General features: G+C 41.5%; 1 long non-coding RNA gene across 1 annotated transcript in view; it reads left to right on the plus strand.

Annotated features, from left to right (window-relative positions):
* Positions 1 to 1,337: 1,337 nt before the first annotated feature.
* LOC119518659 overlaps positions 1,338 to 24,685 on the plus strand; it is a 50,785-nt gene continuing 27,437 nt past the window's right edge. The window contains exons 1-2 of the long non-coding RNA XR_005213810.1: positions 1,338 to 1,483; positions 2,857 to 3,030. This is a non-coding gene — a long non-coding RNA (uncharacterized LOC119518659). The remainder of the gene's footprint in view (positions 1,484 to 2,856; positions 3,031 to 24,685) is intronic.

A 24,685-nucleotide genomic window follows, 5' to 3' on the forward strand; every position in this document is an offset into this window, starting at 1 on the left:
AATTAAGGAGGAAGTGTGGCTCAGCTCAGAGCCAACCTGGCCAGGTGCCCAAAAGTCCCCAGAGTGGACCCGCCTGGAGTGGACGCTCTGGAACCCTGTCCCTCCTCCAGGACCAAGGCACTCGTGAAACAGCCGCTGGAGGTGGTGGGGGCTCAGCTGTCTGCAGAGTTGCTCTCAGGGCCTTGCTCAGAGCTGAAAGAGACACTGCACTCCAGGACACCCCTTCCCTGGAGGTAGCTCACACCTAAAGGCAGGTTGATGTTGAGGGGGCCAGGGTGACTAAAAGGCCTGGATCCTGGATCCTCACCCTAATTCAGAAAAAATCTCTGAAGCACTGTGCCAGCTCCAGGGCTCCCGTGGGGTGAGCTGAAGGCTTTGCTGTGACTGCACCACAGCCCAGCTCCCTTGTTCCCTACAAGCCAATTCTGTTTGGAGCCAACTGTGACAGCCCATTAAACCTTCATCTTCTCATCTGTCCCATGGAGATAATTACCCGCATTCTCGTGTCTTGTGAGGATTTAATGAGATGATGCATGGGAAGCAGCACAGCTAGGACTGCGCCATGTATACAGCAGGTGCTCAGTAAAAGTTTTCTGTACATCATGGGATGTGTGCATGGGAGAGGACCAAAAATATGTGGCTGTTGTTACTAACCACGTGGAGCCAGAGTTTCTCTACCTCGTCCCTCTTAACATTCCAGGCTAGATAATCCTTTGTCAGTGGAGCTGACTTGTGCACTGTAGGGTGTTAACAGTGGATACCAGAAGCAACCACACATTGTGACAACCAGCACTATGTCAGGCATTTGAGCATTGTCAAATGCTCCCCGGGGAGCAAAACTGCTCCCGGATGAGACCCACTGCCCTAACCCATTAATGTCCCTTAGGTGCTGCTGGGAGAGAACCAAGCCCAAGCCTGAAAGTTGACCAGAGGCCCTTCCCAGGCCTCCACCGCAGGGAGCTGGAAATCCCCGGCCAGGCCAGAGGACGGGCAAAGTGGGACGGTCCCACCCACAGGCTGGAGACACAGCTCCAAGTCCCAGGGATTCACCATGTGTGGTCCAGGGCAAAGTGCCTCGCCTCTCCCAGCTCAGAGTCCTCCTGTGGGAAAGAGAGACATCAGTTCCCGCCTATCTGTTCCTTCTGTTGAAGCAGTGGTTTGGTGGGTGTGACAGCATTCGGACGAAAGCAAAGGTGCCGCGCAGGGTGTGGAGGAGGTGGGGGGAGAGGAGAGTGGGGAGGAGCGGGGAGGAGGGAGGGGGGAGGAGGGAGGAGGGAGGAGGAGGAGGAGGGTAGTTACCAGACAGCGGCTCCTCCTACGCAAATGGAGCTAAACGCGCTCCGCAAACGACAGGCAGACGGAAGGGCCGTTACTTACCATCTCTCTCCCTTCGCCCCCACTGCCTCAGCTAAAATGCCCAAGAAACCAACGAAGCTAAATTCCCAGGACCCACCAGGTCCTGACGCTTTACAGGATTTCCGAGGTAAGTTTCTCTTCTGAAGATTCTGCCTTGAGTAGAGTGTGACTGGGCACTTTTTTTTTTTTTTTTTACTCCAAAAAAGTGATTATGAAGCATATCAAAGAACGTTGCAGCCGCTTGCCAGCCCCCTTCCACCAGCAGCGGGCGGCAGAATCGGGGAGACGGAGTCGGCCTCCGAAGCCCCTGGTGGAGGCCTCGCCCCCGCCCGGGCGCGCCCCGCAGCCTCCCCTCGCTGGGACCCCGGCGAGGAGCCAGAGCCCGGAACAGCCTCGCCCGAGGGCCGGAGGGGAGGCGCGACGCCGTCCTGTCCTCGGCACCGGGCGCGGTGCGCTTCTGGGGACGCGGCCTCACGCCGCCGACCGGGGGTCCTGCAGGGGTGTGGGAAGGGCGCGGCCCCCGGGACACAGCCCAGGAAGGCGGGCTGAGGGGGCCGGAGGGCAAATGGCTTCTTCCTCCGCCCACCTGACTCTCCCCACTCTGGCTCGTCCATCCCAAAGCCAGGGACATGGTTTACCCGGTAAGCCGTGAGGTCCACGCATTTTCAGGGGCCATAGAGCATACTGGAGACCTGAAAGAAAACAAAAAAAAAAACAAAAAAAAAACACATAAAATCGTAATAATTCCAAAAGCAAGATTCAAAAACCCTTTTAAGCATTGTTAAGCAAAATAATTCTACAAAATAATTATATTCAATGCCAGCCAAGTAGGTGTTAATAATATATTGATGTAATGGGGGCTCCAAGGGGTCTTAAATCGGCCCCACAAACACGTCTCTTTCACCTCCTGAGGGTAAGGGTTCTCTTGGGCTTGCATCTAACTGCAGTGAGGCAGAAAAGTATACAAGCCCAGGCAACACTGCTCTCTGGACCTCTGCAGGATGGAACCAGATGCCACCTACTCTGGAAGGCTGTCCTCTTGTGCCATGGAAGGGTTTAGCCCAAATCTGAACCCCTAGGGGCACCCACCGGTTAATTCTGCACTTCTAACACTGCCCCCCCACCCCCACCCCAAGTCCCCAGAGCTTTCACCTTGGCCAGTCTGGTGGAAAGCTCTAGGCTAGGAGTTAGGGGCAGGGGTTCTGGACCAACCCTTACCCTATGTCTTTCTTGTAGACAAAGGAAATGTGACATTTTTTTGCATCAACATTGCTGCCAAAAACAGAGATAAACAGGATAGACTGACAAGATCATTTTTATTAAGGAATAAAAGCAGGGGAATGCACATTTCCTTGTGGAAGAGACTCGGTTCTTGGAGGAAGAGAAGATCACCCTCACTGATTTCAGATGCAAGTAGAGTAGGTCTGTGTCTTCCATTCTGGTGCCCCTGTTTATGCATTTTCTTTACCTGCTTGGCCCCTGTGGCACCTGTCTCTGCAGGCCCTGGACTAGGTCCTCTCCACCTCGGATCTTGCGGTTCTGTTACCCTGGTCTCCTCCGGGAAGTCTTACGTGGCCCGTGGGGGCTCGCGCTGGCCAGAACCCAGGCGGACCCTGCCCACTGCCTGCTGTTTACCCCAGTTGGCGTAAATCTCTCCCCACAGTCGGTGGGCAGGTTTGTGTTTATTTTGCAATTAACAAAGAACAAAGGAAGTGGCAGGCAGGGGGGTTGGGGTTGAATTCCCGCCATGCCCCTGGTTCTGTTGGCACTGGGGCTGGCAGAGGGGTCAGTACCTTCAATCAATCACAGCTGGCTGTCTCCTCTGGCCAGGCAACCAGCTGTGCAGATGGATTCTTTTCTCCAAAGGAGATCCAAGGGGCAAAGCTCTGCTCAAATGGGCGTCAGGACCCACTTGGGTCTGGGGGATGAGTTCAGGGAACATCCTTTGCTCATCGAGGGTGCCATGGAGAGATCAACGGACCAAGGGGTTCCCTGCATTCAAATCATGGAGAACAGCCCCTCCCCATTCCTTTTCATGCCATCTTCAAAGTGGGAGCCATGCCCTGTGCCCTCCACAATGATGTGGCAGGTCCCTGCTAATGAAAACAGGGAGATGTGGGGGGCATGGGAGGGGTTGATCCAGCAGACAGGGCTCTGAGTTACACACGGTAAACAAAGCAAATTATATTTACTTCCACAGGAGCCCGGGATTTTGACAGCAAAGAGAGACTTATGGTAGAGTTGTTGCTGCATTTATATTTAATAAATTTAAGAGAGAGATGAAATAGACTTTAGTAAGGCTAGTGAAATATTTATAAAAACACACCGAAGCCATGTAGGAGAGAGGGAAATAAAACAGCTCGCATGTGGGATCAGATGGAGCAAGCCAGCTTTTAACCTGACAGCTCCCCAGCACTGCGGGCAAGAGAGCTGCCAACAGGCCACAGATGCAGCACACCTGAGCTAGCCGGGAAGCAGGGGCAGTTTGGCAGGGGAAAGGGGGGTGCAGAAGGCCCAGCCAGCCCCATGCCGTCCAGGGCATCCGGCACACCTGCCTGCTTGCTCAGGTGTGCCTGGCACCTTGCGATGCCGTCTGAGCAGGTTCCCGGGCCTGGCCTACGTCCAGTCAGCCTCTGGCCTGATCAGGACAGACACAGCACCTGGGAGGCCTCACAGACAGCTGGGGCTGGGCACCTCTGGGCTTCCAACCCCGGGGAGAGCTGGTCTGTCTTCAAGCTGCCTTCCAAGGAAGGGCTGCTCTGGGGGTTTTCAGACTCCAGGGAAACAGGTTCAATTTGCCAGCTTGCAGATTCATAACTTTTTCTGTGGGAGGAATCCCTACATCCATTCCTTTAATAAATGAATCACTAAACAAGTAAATTGGAGAGACAAGTGGAAAGCTGAGGGCCACCTCGTAAATGTGGGACCAGTGCTAGAGTTGGAAAGTCATCATTTTGTAATCATAACAGTAAAGACTGGTTCAGACAGAACTACCAGTGGATGCTAAAATCTAGGGGGGAGATATTCTGATGGGGAAAAGGATATTTATTTACAGGATTTGAAAGTGTCTCCCAACAGATTACTCATTAGTATCAAGGAAAAAAATCATCACTCTTCAATGGGAAATCAGACTTCTTGACACGCTACCCACCAGCTGATGTGGTGTGCCTCCAGGTGCCAGGCCTGGAGGGGGACACAGTTGCCCAGGGAGGGTTCCAGCCCGGTATATCTAACCTGAACCATGAGGAAGTGTTAGGCAAACCCCAAAAGAGGAACATTTGATTTTATTTTAAAGCAGGCAGGATCATATCCTTCAAAACTATCAGTGTCCTGTGGGGAATAAAGGCTGAGGAAATATTCCAGATTAATGGGGACTAAGGAGACATAACAAAATACAATACCTAATCCTAGACTGGGTTCCAAATAAGAGGGAGAAGAAATGTTATAAAGGCTATTATTTGGTCAACTGACAAAAATGGAGTGTGGATGATTTATTAGATCAAAGGAATGTATCATTTTTAAATGTATTGACGTTCATAATTGTATTGTGGTTATGTGAGAACATTCTTATTGTTAGAAAATAGATACTTAAGTATCTAGGGGTAAAAGGTAATTCTGTGTGCAACTTAGTCTCAAATGATTCAGTGGATGGATGATGGATGGACGGGTGGGTGGATGGAATGAGCAAATGATTAAACAAATGGGGCAAAATATCAACAATGGTCGAATCTGTGTAAAGAGCATAGGGGTTCTCTTTGAACCATTCTTGTAACTCTTCTTTAAGTTTGAAATTATTTCCAAATAAGTTGCTTTGAAAATTATAAAAAAGAAGAATGCAATATCAGATATATTTCTAAGAGATAATATATTTAAGCCCCAATAGTGCAGCTGGTAGAAGAAGAAAGAAATTGCATGCTGTCTGTGCTAAAGAATAAAAAAAGACCTCTCACGCTACCTACATGTTAACAATAAATAGAGTAGGCAATTCCTTCCTACCCCTTCATAAAAAGACCCTGAATAGAGGAGGGGATTGGTTCTTCAACCACTACCAACCAATTCTCTCACATACCCCTTGGGCTAGGAGAAAGCCTTTATGACAGATTCTTTTTGGATTCTTCTTTTCTTCTGACTCCTACAATTTATGCTCTTCATTTCATTGATCAAGTTTGAACTGAGAGCCTTATTGTAGCCTGAATTCTCCCATATCTAATATCTCTAGTTCTGAACTCTCCTGGGTGCATCCTGGATATCCCAAAGGCAGCTTGAATTCAACATCCCCCAAACTGGACTCAGCCATCTTTCTTCTCCATTTGGCTCCCTTTCATCTGAGAGCCATCTCAGTGATGAACCATCACTTATGTAATTGCTCAAGCCAGAAATCTGTTGGTCTTCCCGACTTTTTCCTGTCCTTTACCTTCCACTTTCAATCTGTGATCCAGACCTACAAATTCTACCTCCTAAATATTTCTCAAATCATTCCTAGGCCCACTGCTTTATTTTTTCTTAGGTGAACTTGGTTACAATAATCCACTAACAGTTACCCTGTCACTATCACCGAAGGGTGGCGTTCAGGATCACTGGCATTGCATTCAATACTCTCCAAGACCCAAAGTCATTTCCAGTTACTCCCCAACTCAGATTTTATCCTCTAGGAATACCAAACTGTTTGTGGTGTTTGATATATCCCCGCGTCTGCGCATGCTACTTCTGCCCCTGGCATGCCCTTCCCCCGATTAGTTGCCTAACCCCATCATGTTCTTTAAGACTCGGCTTAGGCATCAGATCCCCCGGGAGCCTTCCTTCCCTGGGTATAGGGCCCAGAGCATACCTATAGCATAGTTCCTAGAGTTATAGTTAATGCGTGTCTATTTATTTGTTAGTCCATTCCACTAGGCTCTAAGTTCCTGGAGGACAGTATCTGTGTTTTATGTGTTCTTTATATCCTCCACCAATACCTAGCACAACGCCTGGCAGATAGTTTCTCATTATGCGAGATCTTCAGGGAAGTCCCCAATGGGCAGCCCTTCAGACAGAAAGAAGGGCAGCCTTTCTTCTCACGGGCATAGATAAGACCAACTCATCATATCCACTGCCTTTTAAAAGGGTATGTGAAGGTCCCCAGGTTTCCACCAAAAAAGGCAGCTCACCTGTCTGCGCTAAGGCAGGAGAACCAGTAACATCTGCAAAACCCTGCTGAAAGCCTCTTTCTTTCACAATTTGCTTGCTTGCTCTTTTAAAAAAAAAAAACAAAAAAAAAAAAACAAAAGCAAAACTTGTTTTGCATTTGGGACTTCTGAAGAGGAGAACCTCTTGTCTGCTCCCCTTCTGTGGAGCAGAGAGCTCATTTTCAGAGATCCTGATGCTAAGAACCTTCTAGGCTACTCACAAGGTCTTTACTCCATGCTGCCTTCTTTTCTCCCTTTCCTGGGAGAAGAAAGTCACTCACAGAGCTGTTTTTCCCTTCTCCCTCCTTTCTCCCCCCATGCTCATGAGCCAAGCCTTCTCCAGGTGCCCCAGTGGATCCGTTGACAGTACATCATCCACCCCCTCAAAAAAAAAGATTTGTTGGAACCTTGGTTAAGCGTGAATACTGATCAGTAACCCCTTCCACAGCCCAGTAGCCCAACTTAGTAGGGACACAAGTTAATTTTTTTCCCCAATATAGGCAACATTATTTTAAATGAATAAACTTTACAATAATACATTTTCACTCATAGTTTTGTTTCTTTGTTTGTTTCTTTAAAAATGAACATGTTGAGACTCGAGCCTTTCTGTATACATACGTTGATGTATGTCTCAGAAAAGAGGAAAGAGAAAAGTTAAAAAGAAGAGGAGGAAGAAGAGAGAAGGAAAGTTCTTGAGATACCAGAGAGTGTCCCAGGTACACAACCACTCGGGTCTTTTCTGCCACCTTCAGAATTCCCTCTCTCTGAAGGGAGACCCACCAAATGAACCCACTGGAAATAAAGCCAACAAAGAATCATTTCTCTTTGATCTCAAAATTCTTGCCACCACGGAGCCCCTCAAGCTGTGTCCAAGGTTTTCTACCTGCCCCCATGGGGCTCTCCCAGGTGGGCTGAGCTCCCCAGCCCTCCTGTAGCCAACCCATTCTCCCCACCACAATCTTCCACAGGCACCTGTGGGGTTCACACAGCAGATGCAGATCCCCCACCCCAACCCCCAGGACTGCACTGCCCAGCCCAGCTGAGGGCAGAGGGGCAGGGTGGAGAGAGGAAGGAAACTCAAAAACTCTTTTTTGCATGAGCAGGTTCATAATACATTTTTTTAATGCACATGTAACATGCATTCAAAGTAGAAAAGTCAGAAAAAGGCAGAATAAGCCAAGAACATCTAAACTCTACCACCCATAACCTTAGCCACTGTTGACATGCACAGGCTGGCCACGAACCTTTTTATCAAGAGATGGTTTTAGTATAACAGAGGAGCATTTCATAGCCACGAACTCCTTACTGACACATCTGTACAGAGCACACTAGTCTCTGATCATTTTCCCTTCCCTTCCACCTCCTTCCCCTGTCCTGATCCAAATCTACATTCATCTCATAGGCCCCGGGATCCTGCCGGCCTCTCTGTTTCTCCCCACCCTGAGTGCCACATCATCTTTATGTCACCATGGTGTGGTTCCTTCCCAGGCAGCATCTTGGTTGCTGACCATGTTGCCTGGAAACTTTTCTTGTCTTCCCATCCTGGGAGAAGATCCTGCTTTGTCCTTTCCTCTTCTCTCCACCTTCGTCCTAGGCCTACAGTGTGCCCCCCACAACCTCTGACATCCTACGGGGGACTCACAGAAACTCTTGTCCATTCTCCCTGGGAGAAGCAGGCTGATGCATGGAAATCAGTTTGCCAAAAGCTAATTTGCAGAAAACCTGTTCACCAAATGACCGAGCTGTGGAGGATTGCTCTGAAAGTTTCAGTTCCACCCACCACAGTGACCCAAAGGCAGTGGATTCTTTGCCCAATACTCTCAACAAATTCTTGAGACACTGGAGTTTCAAAGAGAGAGAGTTTAATGCTAGGTGAGAAGCAGGAGACCAGATGGCCTAGCAGCCTAAACTATCTGTCTCCCCAAGTCTAGGGGGTTCAAGGTTTTATGGATTCTAACGGGGGTAGATGAAATCATTACAATTTCAATAGCAAGTGTAAGTAGAGAGGAAGGGAGACAGAGTTATTTCAATAGCAAGTATAAGCAGAAACAATTTACAAATATGAAGGAGTGAAACTGGGCTGGAACCAGTGAATGGCTGGCTCAAGTTCCTCCGTTATCATTGGGGTATTTGTCCTTACAAATTTCTAAAGTAAACAAATGGACAAAGGCACAAGATAAGGGATTTTACAATCGTTATCACAGATCAAGGCAGCTGAATTATATAGTTCAGAGATTTTGGGCATTTCCCTCCCTCTACTTTAATATTCCAGAAAGAAAAAAAGAATATTTATATAATGATTCAGCAGTCATAATTATTCATTAAATCATAACTTCTCCATTATACCAGTCCCACCTCTACCCCACCTCCACACCACCCAGACTGGACACCCCTACACCCACCCCCTGCCATTTCACCTGCAAACAGATGCTCACTGAGCCCTCTGTCCTCTGGCGTTTGGACTTGAAAGGGCTACAGACTAAGTCTCCTTGTCTGTCTGACAGTTCATTCAGCAAACCAGACTTTGTTAAATGAACTTTTTGCACATTGGCATTTGCAAATGGAGGCAGATGCCCCTCCAGGCTAGAGAGAAGATCCTGAAGCAAGAGGAGGAGTGGGTACACCTGTTTGGATATATTATGTCCCCCACAAAAGTTATGATCTTTTAATCCAAACTTGTTGGGTGGAAACTTTTGATTGACCGTTTCCATGGAGATGTGACTCACTCAACTGTGGACAACAACTTTGATTTAATTATTTCTATGGAGGTGTGGACTCCGCCCATTCAGGGTGGGTCTTGATTGGTTCACTGGAGTACTTAAGAGAACTCAAGAGCTGAAACAGATGCTTGCTGATGCTCAGAGATACTTAGAGATGCGGACAGAAGGACATTTGGAGATCCTAAGCTAAGAAATGAAGCCTAGAGTGTGCCCTGGAGAAGCTAAGAGAGGACTCCCAGACCTTTTAGAGTGAAACATCTGGGAGAAAGAAGCAAGGATGCAGGGGAGCTGAGAGAAACCCAGAGACATTTTGGAGAAAGCCATTTTGAAACACAACCTGGGAGCAAAGGACAAGCAGATGTCAGCCACATGCCTTCCCAGCTGACAGAGGTGTTGATTATGTTGGAATCTTTGGATTAGGCTGTTTCCATGGAGATGTGACCCACTCCAACTATGGGCAAAACCTTTGATTAGATTATTTCCATGGAGGTGTGGCTTCACCCATTCAGCGTGGGTCTTGTTTAGTTTACTGGAACCTTATAAAAGCTCACAGACAGAAGGATCTCAGAGCAGATGCAGCTGAGAGACATGTTTTGAAGATGGCCATTGAAAGCTGATGCTGACATTTTGGAGAATGCCATTTTGAAATACAACCTGGGAGCAAAGGAAGAAGATGCCATCCATGTGCCTTCCCAGATAACAGAGGTTTTCCAGATGCCATTGGCCTTCCTTTGGTGAAGGTGTACTTGTGTTGACACCTTAATTTGGACATTTTCATGGCCTTCAGACTGTAACTTTGTAACCGAATAAACCCCCTTTATAAAACCCAATCCATTTCCGGTATTTTGCAAATGGCAGCATTAGCAAACCAGAACAATATGATAAGCATTCTTTTCATGCCTGGCTTCTTAAACTAAGCATAATTATTCTGAGTTTCATCCACATTGTATGTGTATTAGTAGCTCATTGCTTTTAGTACTAAGTAATATTCCACTATATGGTTGTGCCACAATTTGTTTACCCATTCACCTGTTGGTGGATAGTTCAATTGTTGCCAGTTTGTAGCTACAAAAAAACAAAGCTGCTATGAACATTCATGTACAAGATTTTGCATGAGCATATGCTTTCATTTCCCTTGGTAAATACCTAGGATTGGAATGGCAAGATCATTTAAATTTTTAAGAAATCACTAAAGTGTTTTTCAAATCAGCAGTGCAAGAGAGTTCTAGTTTTTCCACATCCTTACCAACGCTGTGTTCTATCTTGTTAATTTCAACCATTCTAATAGATGTGTAGCGATAGCCCATTGTGGTGTTGATTTGCATTTCCCTAATGACTAGTATGTTGAGCATCTTTTCATGTGCTTATTTGCCATCCATATATCTTCTTTGATGTCTGTTCAAAACTTTTGCCCTATTTTGCTGGTTAAGATGTATCATTATTATGGGACTTTGAACATTCCCTATATATTCTAGAAACAAGCCCTTTATCAGATAAATGTTTTCTCCCAATCTGTGGTTTCTTCTAATGGTGTCTTTCAGAAAGCAGAAGTCTTAATTTTGATGAATTCCAATTTACTGCTTTTTTTTTTTTTTTTCATTTAAGGATCATGCCTTTGGTGTCACTTCTAAGAAATCTTTGCCTGAACCAGGATCACAAAGTTTTTCTCCTATGTTGTTTTTTTTTTTTTTCAGGAATTTTACAGCTTTATGTTTTCCTTTTACAGCTCTGATTTATTTTGCACTACATTTTGCATATGGTACAAGGTATGGATCAGAGTTCTTTTTTGCATGTAGATACACAACTGTTCGAATGCTATTTCTTGAAATGAATACCTTTTTCCCCACTGAATTGTCTTTGCCCCTTTGTTGAAAATCAGTTGTCTGTCTATGTGTGGGTCTGTTTCTGGACTCTGTTCTGTTTCATTCATCTCTTTCTCTCTCCTTACACCAGTATCACAGTGTCTTGATTGTGGTAACTGTATAATAAGTCTCGGGAACAGGTAAAGTTAGTCTGCAACTTTGGCTTTTCCGAAGTTGTTTGGCTATTCTACCTCCTTTAGGTTTCCAAATGAATTTTAGAATCAACTTGTCAATTTCAACAACAAAGCTTGCAGAGATTTGACTGGGATTGTTTTGAATCTATACAGAAATTTAGGAAAAACTGGTGTCTTAAAAATATTGAGTCTTCTGGTCCAAGAACAAGGCATCTCTATTTATTTAGGTCTTTTTAAATTTCTCTTAGCAATGCTTTATAGTTTTTTTGTGTACAGATCTTGCTCATTGTTCTGATTTGCTAATGCTGCCTTCATGCAAAACACTAGCAATGGATTGACTTCTATAAAGGGGGTTTATTTGGTTACAAATGTACAGTCTGAAAGCCATGAAAATGTCCAAACCAAGGCATCAGCCCAAGTATACCTTCACCAAAGGAAGGCCAATGGCATCTGGAAAACCTCTGTTAGCTGGGAAGGCATGTGGCTGGCGTCTGCTGATCCCGGGTTGTGTTCCAGCTCCTCTCTCAGCTCCTGTGCATTCTTCAAAGTGTTGCTCCTGGGGTGTTTTGTCCTCTCTCAGCTTCCCCAGAGCAAAGTGTCAGCAAAAGTCTACTTTCAATGGCCGTCTCCAAAATGTCTCTCCTGGCTGTAGCACCGAGCTCCTTCTGTCTGAGAAGGACAGAAGGGCTCCAGTGATTTAATTAAGACCTACGCTGAATGGGTGGGGCCACACCTCCATGGAAATAATCCAATCAGAGTAATCACCTACAGTTGGATGAGTCACATCTCCATGGAAACAACCCAAACCAAAGGATCCAACCTAATCAAGACTATTTACATCTGCCTCCACGAGATTGCATCAAAGAACATGGCATTTTGGGGGACATAATACATCCAAACTGGCACACTCATCTTTTGTCAGATTTATCCCTAAGTAGTTCATATTTTTGATACTACTGTAAGTGGCATTTTTTAGATTACTGCAAATAAATGCCACAAATGTATTTTTTTGTTTTTACATTTTTATTTTGGTAAAAGATATGTAACATAAAGCCATTTTAACCATTTTTAAGTGTACAAATCAGTAACAATGTTGTGTAACCTTTACCACTATTTCTAGAACATTTATGTTTTCTCCAAACAGAAACTCTATGCCCATTAAGCAATGACTCCCCATTTCGCCGTCTCCCTAGCCCATGTAACCACTATTCAGCTTTATGTCTCTATGAATTTGCCTAATCTAAGTAACTCTTGTAGGTGGAATCACACAATATCTTTCCTTTGTGTCTGACTTATTGCACTCAACGTGATGTCTTCAAGGTTCATCCATATTGTCACATGTATGAGAACGTCATACCTTTTTATGGATGAAAAATCTTCCATGGAATGTATATACCACATTTTTTTATCCATTCATCAGTTGATGGACACTTGCATTGTTTCTACCTTTTGGCTGTTGTGACTACTGCTGCTCTAAACATTGGTGTACAAGTATCTGTTTGAGACCCTGTTTTTACTTTCTCTGGGTATATACCTAGAAATGGAATTTCTAGATCATATGATAATACTATATTTAACTTATTAAGGAACCACCATGTTGCTTTCCACAGTGGCTGCACCATTTTACATTCCCACAAGCAATGCACTAGATGTCCAATTTCTCTGCATCCTCTTCAGAATTTGTTACTTTCTGCTTTGTATTTTTTATTCATTTTTATTGAGATATATTCATATACCATGCAGTCATACAAAACAAAGTATGCATTCAATTGTTTACAGTACCATTATATAGTTGTGCATTCATCACCAAAGTTAATTTTTGACATTTACATTACCACACACACACAAATAATAAGAATAAAAATTAAAGTGAAAAAGAACAATTAAAGTAAAAAATGAACACTGGATGCCTTTTTTCTTTTCTTCCCCCATTTTCTACTCATCCATCCATAAACTAGACAAAGGGGAATGTGGCTTTCCCAATCACATTGTCACCCCACACAGGCTACACTTTTATACAATCGTCTTCAAGATTCATGGGTTCTGGGTTGTAGTTTGATAGTTTCAGGTATCCACCACCAGCTACCCCAATTCATTAGAACCTAAAAAGGGTTGTCTAAATTGTGTGTAAGAGTGCCCACCAGAGTGACCTCTCGGCTCCTTTTGGAATCTCTCTGCCACTGAAGCTTATTTCATTTCCTTTCACATCCCCCTTTTGGTCAAGAAGATGTTCTCCATCCCACGATGCCGGGTCTACATTCCTCCCCGGGAGTCATATTCCACGTTGCCAGGGAGATTCACTCCCCTGGGTGTCTGATCCCACATAGAGGGGAGGGCAGTGATTTCACCTTTCAAGTTGGCTTAGCTAGAGAGAGAGGGCCACATCTGAGCAACAAAGAGGCATACGGGAGGAGGCTCTTAGGCACAATTATAGGGAGGCCTAGCCTCTCCTTTGCAGCAACAGTCTTCCCAAGGGCAAATCCCATGGTAGAGGGCTCAACCCATCAAACCACCAGTCCCCTATGTCTGTAAGCACATCAGCAACCATCGAGGTGGGGAAGCCCAACACCCTTGCATTCTCCACCAGCTCCTCAAGAGGGTTCTGCATATTTTTTTCATTTTTTTTTAATTAACTCTTTTTTTTTTAAATCAACTATATCAAAAAAAAATTTTTTAAACATTTCAAACAAACCATAACAAGGGAGTAAGAAAAATACAACTAACCTAAGATAATTACTTTACTTCCAACATGTTCCTACTCTACCCCAAGAAAATAACCTAATATAGCAACATTTCTGTGAGCTTGTTCCTACCATACCCATCAGAAATTAACAGACCATAGTCATTCCTGGGAATTCCCAGAACATTAAATTTACCCACGATATCTGTTCTTATTGGGGTATCATTCCCCCTTCCTAATTGCTCTCTATCACTAGTTTCCCTATATTCTACATTATAAACCATTTGTTTTACATTTTTCAAAGTTCACATTAGTGGTAGCATATGATATTTCTCTTTTTGTGCCTGGCTTATTTCGTTCAGCATTATGTCTTCAAGGTTCATCCATGTTGTCATATGTTTCATGAGATCGTTCCTTCTTACTGCCGCGTAGTATTCCATCGTGTGTATATACCACATTTTATTTATCCACTCATCTGTTGAAGGACATTTGGGTTGTTTCCATCTCCTGGCAATTGTGAGTAATGCTGCTATGAACATTGGCATGCAGATATCTGTTTGTGTCACTGCTTTCAGATCTTCCGGTTATATAACGAGAAGTGCAATCGCTGAATTGAAGGGTAACTGTATCTAGTTTTCTAAGGAAGTGCCAGACTGACTTGCAGAGTGGCTGAACATTATACAGTCCCACCAACAATGAATAAGAGTTCCAATTTCTCCACATCCCCTCCAGCATTTGTAGTTTCCTGTTTGTTTAATGGCAGCCATTCTAATCGGTGTGAGGTGGTATCTCATTGTAGTCTTAATTTGCATCTCTCTAATAGCTAGTGAAGCTGAACATTTTTTCATGTGTTTCTTGGCCATTTGTATTTCCTCTTCAGAGAACTGTCTTTACGTTTCTTTTGCCCATTTTATAATTGGGCTGTCTGTACTATTGTCTTTGAGTTGTAGGATTTCTTTATAGATGCAAGATATCAGTCTTTTGTCAGATACATGGTTTCCAAAAATTTTTTCCCATTGAGTTGGCTGCCTCTTCACCTTTTTGACAAATTCCTTTGAGGTACAGAAACTTCTAAGCTTGAGGAGTTCCCATTTATCTATTTTTTCTTTTGTTGCTTGTGCTTTGGGTGTCAAGTCTAGGAAGTGGCTGCCTAATACAAGGTTTTGAAAGTGTTTCCCTACATTATCTTCTAAGAGTTTTATGGTACTGTCTTTCATGTTGAGATCTTTGATCCACTTTGAGTTAATTTTTGTGTAGGGGGTGAGGTAGGGGTCCTCTTTCATTCTTTCGGATATGCATAGCCAACTCTCCCAGCCCCATTTGTTGAAAAGACTGTTATATCCCAGTTCAGTGGCTTTGGGGGCCTTATCAAAGATCAGTCAGCTGTCAATCTGGGGGTTTATCTCCAAATTCTCAATTTGATTCCATTGTTCAATATGTCTATCTTTGTGTCAGTACCATGCTGTTTTGACAACTGCGGCTTTATACTAAGCTTCAAGGTTAGGGAGTGTGAGTCTTCCCACTTCATTTTTCTTTTCTGGAGTGTTTTTAGCAATTCAAGGCATCTTCCTTTTCCAAATAAATTTGATAACTCACTTTTCGAAGTCTGCAAAGTAGGTTGTTGGAATTCTGATTGGGATTGCATTGAATCTGTAGATGAGTTTGGGTAGAATTGACATCTTAATGACATTTAGCCTTCCTATCCATGAACATGGAATATTTTTCCATCTTTTAAGGTCCCCTTCTATTTCTTTTAGTAGAGTTATGTAGTTTTCTTTGTATAGGTCTTTTACGTCTTTGGTTAAGTTTATTCCTAGGTACTTGATTTTTTAGTTGCTATCGAAAATGCTATCTTTTTCTTGAGTGTCTCTTCAATTTGTTCATTTCTAACATATAGAAACATTGCTGACTTATGTGCATTAATCTTGTATCCTGCTATGTTGCTAAATTTGTTTATTAGCGCTAGTAGCTGTATCATCAATTTCTCAGGGTTTTCCAGATATAAGATCATATCCTCTGCAAACAATGACAGTTTTACTTCTTCCTTTCTGATTTGCATGCCTTTTATTTCTTTGTCTTGCCGGATTGCCCTGGCTAGCACTTCCAGCACAATGTTGAATAACAGTGGTGATAGTGGGCATCCTTGTCTTGTTCCTGATCTTAGAGGGAAGGCTTTCAGTCTCTCACCATGGAGTACTATGCTGGCTGTGGGTTTTTCATATATGCTCTTTATCATATTGAGGAAGTTTCCTTCAGTTCCTACCTTTTGAAGTGTTTTTGTCAAAAAGGGATGTTGTATTTTGTCGAATGCTTTTTCAGCATCTATTGAGATGATAATTTGATTTTTCTCTTTTGATTTGTTAATGTGTTGTAATACATTGATTGATTTTCTTATGTTGAACCATCTTTGCATGGCTGAAATGAACCCCACTTGGTCATGGTGTATGACTTTTTTAATGTGTCTTTGGATTCGATTTGCAAGTATCTTGCTGAGAATTTTTGCATCTATATTCCTTAGGGAGATAGGCCTGTAGTTTTCCCTTTCTGTAGCATCTTTGCCTGGTTTGGGCATTAGATTGATGTTAGCGTCATAAAATGAGTTAGGTAGTGTTCCATTTTCTTCAATGCTTTGAAACAATTTAAGTAAGATTGGTGGCAGTTCTTTTTGGAAAGTTTGGTAGAAATCCCCTGTGAAGCCATCTGGCCCTGGGCATTTATTTGTGGGAAGCTTTTTGATGACTGATTGGATTTCTTTGCTTGCGATTGGTTGGTTGAAGTCTTCTATTTCTTCTCTGGTCAGTGTAGGTTGTTCATATGTTTCCAGGAAATTGTCCATTTCCTCTACATTGTCCAATTTGTTGGCATACAGTTGTTCATAGTATCATCTGATAATTTTTTAAGTTTCTTTGGGATCTGCAGTAATGTCACCTTTCTCATTCATTATTTTGTTTATATGGGTCTTCTCTCTTTTGATTTTGTCAGTCTAGCTAGGGGCTTGTCAATCTTGTTGATCTTCTCAAAGATCCAACTTTTGGTATTATTTATCCTCTCTATTGTTTTTTTGTTCTTCTGTCATTTATTTCTGCTTTAATCCTTGCTATTTCTTTTCTTCTACTTGGATTAGGATTGGTTTGCTGTTCATTTTCTAGCTTCTTCAGTTGATCCATTAGTTCTTTGATTTTCACTCTTTCTTCCTTTTTAATGTATACATTTAGTGCTATAAATTTCCCCCTCAGTACCACTTTTCCTGCATCCCTTAGGTTTTGGTATGTTGTGTTCTCATTTTCATTCATCTCTATATATTCAGCAATTTCTCTTGCTACTTCTTCTTTAACCCACTTATTGTTTAGGAGCGTATTGTTTAACCTCCAGGTATTTGTGAATTTTCTAAGTCTCTGATGGTTGTTGACTTCTAATTGTATTCCATTGTGGTCAGAGAATGTGCTTTGAATAATTTCAATTTTTTAAATTTATTGAGGCTTGTTTTATGTCCCAGCATATGATCTATTCTGGAGAAAGTTCCACAAGCACTAGAGAAGAATGTGTATCCTGATGATTTGGAATGTAATGTTCCATATATGTCTGTTAAATCCAATTCATTTATCAGATTGTTTAGGTTTTCAATTTCCTTATTGGTCTTCTGTCTGGTTGATCTATCTATAGGAGAGAGTGATGTGTTGAAGTCTCCCACAATTATTGTGGAAACATCAGTTGCTTCCTTTAGTTTTGCCAGTGTTTCTCTCATGTATTTTGTGGCATCTTGATTGGTGCATAAACATTTATGATTGGTATTTCTTCTTGTTATATTGCCCCTTTTATTTGTATGTAGTGGCCTTCTTTGTCTCTCATAACATCCTTGTATTTAAAGTCTATTTTAGCTGAGATTAGTATTGCTACTCCTGCTTTCTTTTGGCTGTAGCTTGCATGAAATATTTTTTCCATCCTTTCACTTTCAATTTCTTTGTGTCCCTGTGTCTAAGATGAGTCTCTTGTATGCAACATATTGATGGTTCATTTTTTTAGATCCACTCTGCCAATCTATATCTTTTGATTAGGGAGTTTAATCCATTTACATTCAATGTTATTACTGTGAAGGCATGTCTTAAATCAGCCATCTTATCCTTTGGTTTATGTTCATCAGATATACTTTTTCCCTCTCTCTCGTAAAGTCTTTTAATGTACCCATACTGAATCTCTTTAGTACTGAACCTTTCTCCGTATCTCTCTCTCTTTTCTTTTTTTCTTTGTTGGTAGGGCTTCCTTTAGTATCTGAAGTAGGGCAGGTCTCTTGTTAGCAAAATCTCTCAGCATTTGTTTGTCTGTGAAAAATTTAAGCTCTCCCTGAAATTTGAAGGAGAGCTTTTCTGGATAAACTATCCTTGGTTGGAAATTTTTCTCTCTCAGAATTTTAAATATGTCATGCCACTGCCTTCTCGCCTTCATGGTGGCCGCTGAGTAGTCACCACTTATTCTTATGTTGTTTCATTTGTATGTGGTGAATTGCTTTTCTCTTGCTGCTTTCAGAACTTGCTCCTTTTCTTCCGTATTTGACAGTCCGATTAGAATATGTCTCGGAGTGGGTTTATTTGGGTTTATTCTATTTGGAGTTTGCTGGACATTTATGATTTGTGTATTTATGGTGTCTGGAAGATTTGGGAAGTTTTCCCCAACAATTTCTTTGAATACTCTTCCTAGACCTTTACCTTTCTCTTCCCCTTCTGGGACACCAATGCTCTGCCACTGACACACAAGTCCTTGGTATTGTCGTATGGTCCCTGGGATTTGCGAGTGGGTCCCTCTTCCAGGCTGTGCACTCCCAGGTCCTCTGTTGAGGGATGACTGTGCTATGTCACAGGTGAGTGCCATCCCCCAAGGGAGGTTCTGGGCTGCAAGGCTGCGTAGGGGCATTCCAAGTCTGCTGAAAAGATGGCTGAATGGGTATGTTAATTTCCCCCTTTTCACACAGCTCCACCTTCCCAGCTCTGGGACAATTAACTGAGGGTGTGGGAAAGGCTGTTGTCCACACCCGAAATTGTGGTGTGTGTGTGTGTTGTTGGAAACACTTCCCGTCACACTGGGTTGTTGGGGCAGCTCTGCGCTGTGGCGCTGGTGCCAGGCAGGAGCATTCCCAGCTCACTGGGAAGATGGCTGTAAGGGGACACCCCCCTTTTCTTGGGAAGTTGTGTTTAGTGAATTTTATCAAGCACTGGACTTATTGCCTTGTGTCTCAGAGCTCTCTTAGCTCTGCTCTTGTCTGGGTCCAAATTGCAAGTCTTTGAGGCTTTCTGTAATGGGCTTCTTAAAGTAATTGTTTTAGAAAAAGAGAAAAAGATTTAAAAAAAGAAGAAGAAGAAGGGCCCTCCTTGCAGATCTAATGGGCTATTGAAATGCTAAGAGACAAGGAGATTAGTGCCATTAAGGAACAATGAAGAAAGCAGAGAAACTGGCTCTTCAGACAAGGAAACTCGCTCTCTGGATTTGCATATGAGCCTGACTCTGTTTGAGCCCTGCCCTTCTCTGTTCCATGTTCACCAGAAGTCCAAAAAGTCTCTGTTTTTATTTTGGGTTTTGTTTTGTTTTGTTTTGTTTGCTGTTTTAGCTAGCCCTGTCTCCTCTCCACTGGGCTGACTGCTCCCAGATTCTCTAGTGTCTGATCTCAGTCTATCTATGTTTGGAGTTTGGATCAGTAGAATGAGTTTCAGATAAAAGCTGCAACTGCAGTTCTCTCTCCTCTTTCCCAGCACTGACAGCCCCTCCTCCCATGGGACTGAGCCTGGCAGGGAGGGGCATGGGTCCCCTGGCCACAAAAACTTAGATTTTGCTGATCTCATCTGTTTCATGCATTCGTGAGTGTTGTATGAAGTATGCCCAAAGTCAAATTGCTCTGCGGTGTCCACTCCACACAGTTCCTGGCTTTCTACCTACTGTCCTGGAGAAGTAACTAAAACCTACACCTCACCACTCCTCCATTTTGCCATCCTCCTGTATTGTTTTAAACAATAGCCATTTTTGTGGGTATGAAGTGGTATCTCATTATGGTTTTGATTTGGATTTCCCTAACAGCTAATAATGTTGAACATATTTTCATGTGATTATTGGCCTTTTGCATATCCTCTTCAAAATGTTCACATCCTTCGCCCATTTTTAAATTGGATTATTTGTCTTTTTGTTTTTGTATTGTAAAAGTTCTGTATATATTCTGGATATTAAACTCTTGTGTGATATACAGTTCACAAATATTTTCTCCCATGCTGTAATTTGTCTTTCCACTTTTTGGATAACATTCTTTGGTGCACAACAGCTTTTAATTTTGATGAAGTCAAATTTATCTATTGTTTCTTCTGTTGTTCTTGGTGTCATATCTAAGAATTACTTGCCAAATCCCAGGTCATGAAGCCATTCCCTATGCTATTCCCTATTCTCTCCCTACGAATTTGAAGATCAGCTTTCCCATTTCAGCAAAAATCATGCTGGAGGTTTGTTAGGGATTGCATTGAATCTATAGATCACTTGGGGTGTGTTGACATCTTAACAATATTAAGTCTTCCAATCCCTGAACACGGGATGTCTTGCCATTTATTTTAGGTCTTTTTAAAATGTCTTTTGGTGATGTTTTGTTGGTTTCACTACACAAGTCTTTCACCTCCTTGGTTAAATTTATTCCTAGATACTTCATTATTTTATTTTGTAAATGGGATTGTTTTCTTAATTCCCATTTCTGATTGTCCACTGCTGGTGTATGGAAACAGCACTGATTTCTGTATGTTAATCTTGTGCACTGCAACTTTGCTGAATTTGTTTATTAGCCCTCATAGTTTTCTTGACTAGCAGTGGTGAAAGTAGGCATCTTTATCTTCCTCCTGATCTTTAGGGGAAAACTTGCAGTCTTTCATCATTGAGTATAATGTTAGCTGTGGGTTTTTCCTTTATGGCCTTCATCATGTTGAAGAAGTTACCTTCTATTGCCATTTTTCTGAGTGTTTCTATCATGAAAGAGTGTTAGATTTTGTTTTGCTGTTTCAATTTAGATGATCATGTAATTTTTTCCTTCTTTCTGTTAATATGGTATATTACATTTGTTGATTTTCTAATGTTGAGCCACCCTCAGATCCCTGGGATAAATCCCACTTGAACATGGGATATAATTCTCTGAATGTGCTGTTGGATTCAATTTGCTAATATTTTGTTGAGGATTTTTGCATCCAAATTCATAAGTGAAATTGGTCTGTAGTTTTCTTGCAATGTCTTTGTCTGGCCTTGGTATTTTTAATTTCAATTTCTGATTGTTTCTTGCTGGTTTGTAAAAATACAATTGATTTCTGCATGTTGATTTTGTATCCTGCAACCCTGCTAAACATGCTTATTTGTCTTAGTAGTTATTTTATAGATTCCGTCAGATTTTCTACTTAAACAACCATGTCACATGCCAATACAGATATTTCTTACTACTTCTCTTTGAATATTGGTACACTTTATTTCTTTTTCTTGCCTTATTCCATTGGTTAGCACTGCCAGTACAATACTGATGAAAGCAGTGAGAATGAGCATCCTTGGCATGGTCCTGATCTTTGAAGGAATGCATTCAATCTTTTATCATTAAGTATGATGTTTGCTGTAGGTTTTTCAGATTAAAGAAATTCCCTTCTATTCATAATTTATTGAGAATTTTTATCAGGATTCTATACCAAATCTTGTCAAATGCTTTTCCTGTGTCTGTTGGGGTGATAATATGGTTTTGCTTAGTTTGTGAATATGGTGAATTGCATTGATTAATTTTCAAATGCTAAATCAACCTCACACTCCTTCATCATATATTGTCTTTTTTTTATGTTATTGGATTCAATTCCCTAAAATTTTGTTTAGAATTTTGTGTCTGTGTACATGAGGGATATTGGTTTGTAGCTTTCTTTACTTGTAATGTCTTTGTCTGGTTTTTGATAATGGGTTAATGCTGGCTTCACAAATGATGTAGAAACATTGCCTGCTCTTCAATTTTCTATTAGAGTTTGTATAGAATTGGTATTATTTCTTTCTTACATGTTTGATAGAATTCACAAGTGAAGCCACTTGGGCCTGCAGTTTTCTTTGTGGGAAGGTTTTTAATTACAAATTCAATTATTTTAATAGATATATAGCTATTTGAGTTATCTATTTCTTCTTGGGTGAAATTTGGTAGTTTGTGATTTTTCAAGAGTTTTATCCATTTCATCTAAGATGTTGAAATTATTGACATAGAGTCATTGATAATATTCCCTTACTATCTGTAAAGTCTGTAATGATGTTACCTCTCTCATTATGGATAACATTATTTCCATCATCTCTTTTTTCCTTGATCGGTCTGACTTGAGGTTTACTAATTTTATTGATCTTCTCAAAGAACCAACTTTTGATTTCATTGATTTTCTGCCTTAGCAGCATCCCACAAAGTATTTACTGCTTTAGCAGTATTCTGAAACTTTTAATGTACTGTATTATCATTTTCATTCAGTTAAAAACACTTTTTGATTTCATTTTTGATTTCTTCTTTGATTCATTGGTTACTTAGAAGTGTGTTACTTTGTTTCCAAATATTTGGGGATTTTCCAAAGATCTTTCTGTTATTCATTTCTAATTGAATTCCACTGTTGCCAGAGGACACACATTGTGGCTTGAATCCTTTAAAAATTATTGAGACTTATCCTATGGACCATAATATGGTCTATCTTAACAAATGTTCCATGTGCACTTGAAAAGAACATGTATCCTGCTGTTGTTGGGTGAGAGTTTTATAAGTGTCAGGTCAAGTTTGTGATAGCATTGTTCAAGTCTTCTATACCTTTGCTAATTTTCTACATTTTCTATTTGTTGAGAAATGAGTATTGAGGTGTCCAATTACAATTGTAGCTTTGTCCATTTCCCCTTGCAGTTCTCTCAGGTTTGCTTCATGTTTTTTGAAGCTCTGCTAACAGGTGTATAAAAATTTAGATTGTTGTGTCCTTTTGATGTACTGGCTCCTTTATTATTTTAAAGTGAACTACTTTATTCCTGATATTCTTTGGTCTGAAGCCAATCTTGTCTTTTGATTACTATTGGTGTGATATACCTTTTCATATCCTTTTACTTTTTTACTGACTTTTTTGTTCTTTATTAGAGAAGTTGTGGGTTTACAGAACAATCATGCATAAAATATTGGCTATATCACCTTATTATTAACACCTTGCCTTGGTGTGGAACATTTGTTACTATTGATGAAAGCACACTTTATAATTGTACTATTAACTAGAGTCCATGGTTTAACTTAGGGTTCACTGTTTATGAACTGCAGTTACATGGATTTAAAAAAAATTTTTTAATTCCATTCTGTTACCATATATACAACCTGACATTTCCCCTTTTAACCACATTCATATATATATTTCAGTGATGTTAATTTTTTTTAATTTTATTTTGAAATAAATTCAAACTTACAGGAACAGCTGCAAAAACAATACAAACCCCATACACAGAACTCCAGCATACCCCGATCCCCCTCCCTCGATACCCCAATCCACCAACTTTAACATCCTGTCACACCACCGTTTCTTTCTATCCCTCCCTATCCATCATCCATCATCTATTGCTCTGTCTTCTGAACATATGAGAGCAAGCTGCACACATTCTTGAAAAAACAACATAATTCACATATACATTTCCCATGAACAAGAACATTCTTTTATGCAATCCCATTAAGTACAGCTAAGAAGTTCAAGAAATTCAACATTGATACAAAGCTTACATGCTGTATTTCCTTTTTCTTTTTTCTTACGTCCTAACTGTGTCCCTTTGAGCCTCCTCTCCTCCATTCTCAGATCCATCATCCTTGGCATTAACTGTCATTGTCTATTTAGACTGCCTTTTTTTTTTCACTTGTGGAAACATATATACAGCCTAAATCTTCCCATTCCAACCCCTCCCTAGCATTTCATTAGTGGGATTAATCACATTTAGAATGTTGCAATGCCATTACTTTCTCACCATCCATTACTAGAAATTTCCCTTCACCTCAAACAGAAACCCTATACTCATTTCTTAACTACCCATTGCCCTTTCCCCCACTTCTCGGAACCCCTACTCCACTTTTCATCTCTATGGTCATATTCTCTGATACTTTCTTTGTGTTTACTGTGGGGCTTAAATTTAACCTCTAAAATCTTGTTTTTCTATGATACCAACTGAACTTCAATAGGACACATAAACCATGCTCCTTTACTCCTCCATTCCCCCACTTTTATGTAGTTCTTGTCAAAAAATACATATTTTACATTGAATCCCAAACCACTGATTTATCATTGCAGTTTATGTATTTTAGATCCTGTAGGAAGTAAATAGTGGAGTTACAAATCAAAAATACAGTAGTATTGGTATTTATATTTACCATGTGATCTTTATTGGAAATCTTTATTTCTTCATGTGGTTTCAGACAATTGTTTAGTGTCCCTTCCTTTCAGCCTGCTCAATTCCCTTTAGCATTTCTTATAGGACTGATCTACTGGTGATGAAGTCCCTCAGCTTTTGACTATCTGGGAATGTTTTCATCAACCCCTCATTTTACCCTCCAGGTGTTTGTGAATTTTCTAAGTCTCTGATGGTTATTGACTTCTATTTGTATTCCACTGTGGTCAGAGAATGTGCTTTGAATAAATTCAATTTTTTAAAAAAAAATTTTATTGAGGCTTGTTTTGTGTCCCAGCATATGGTTTATTCTGGAGAAAGATCCATGATCATTAGAGAAGAATGTGTGTCCTGGTGA

This window comes from Choloepus didactylus, chromosome 22, assembly GCF_015220235.1.
Source record: "Choloepus didactylus isolate mChoDid1 chromosome 22, mChoDid1.pri, whole genome shotgun sequence".
Taxonomy (NCBI): Eukaryota; Metazoa; Chordata; class Mammalia; order Pilosa; family Megalonychidae; genus Choloepus; species Choloepus didactylus.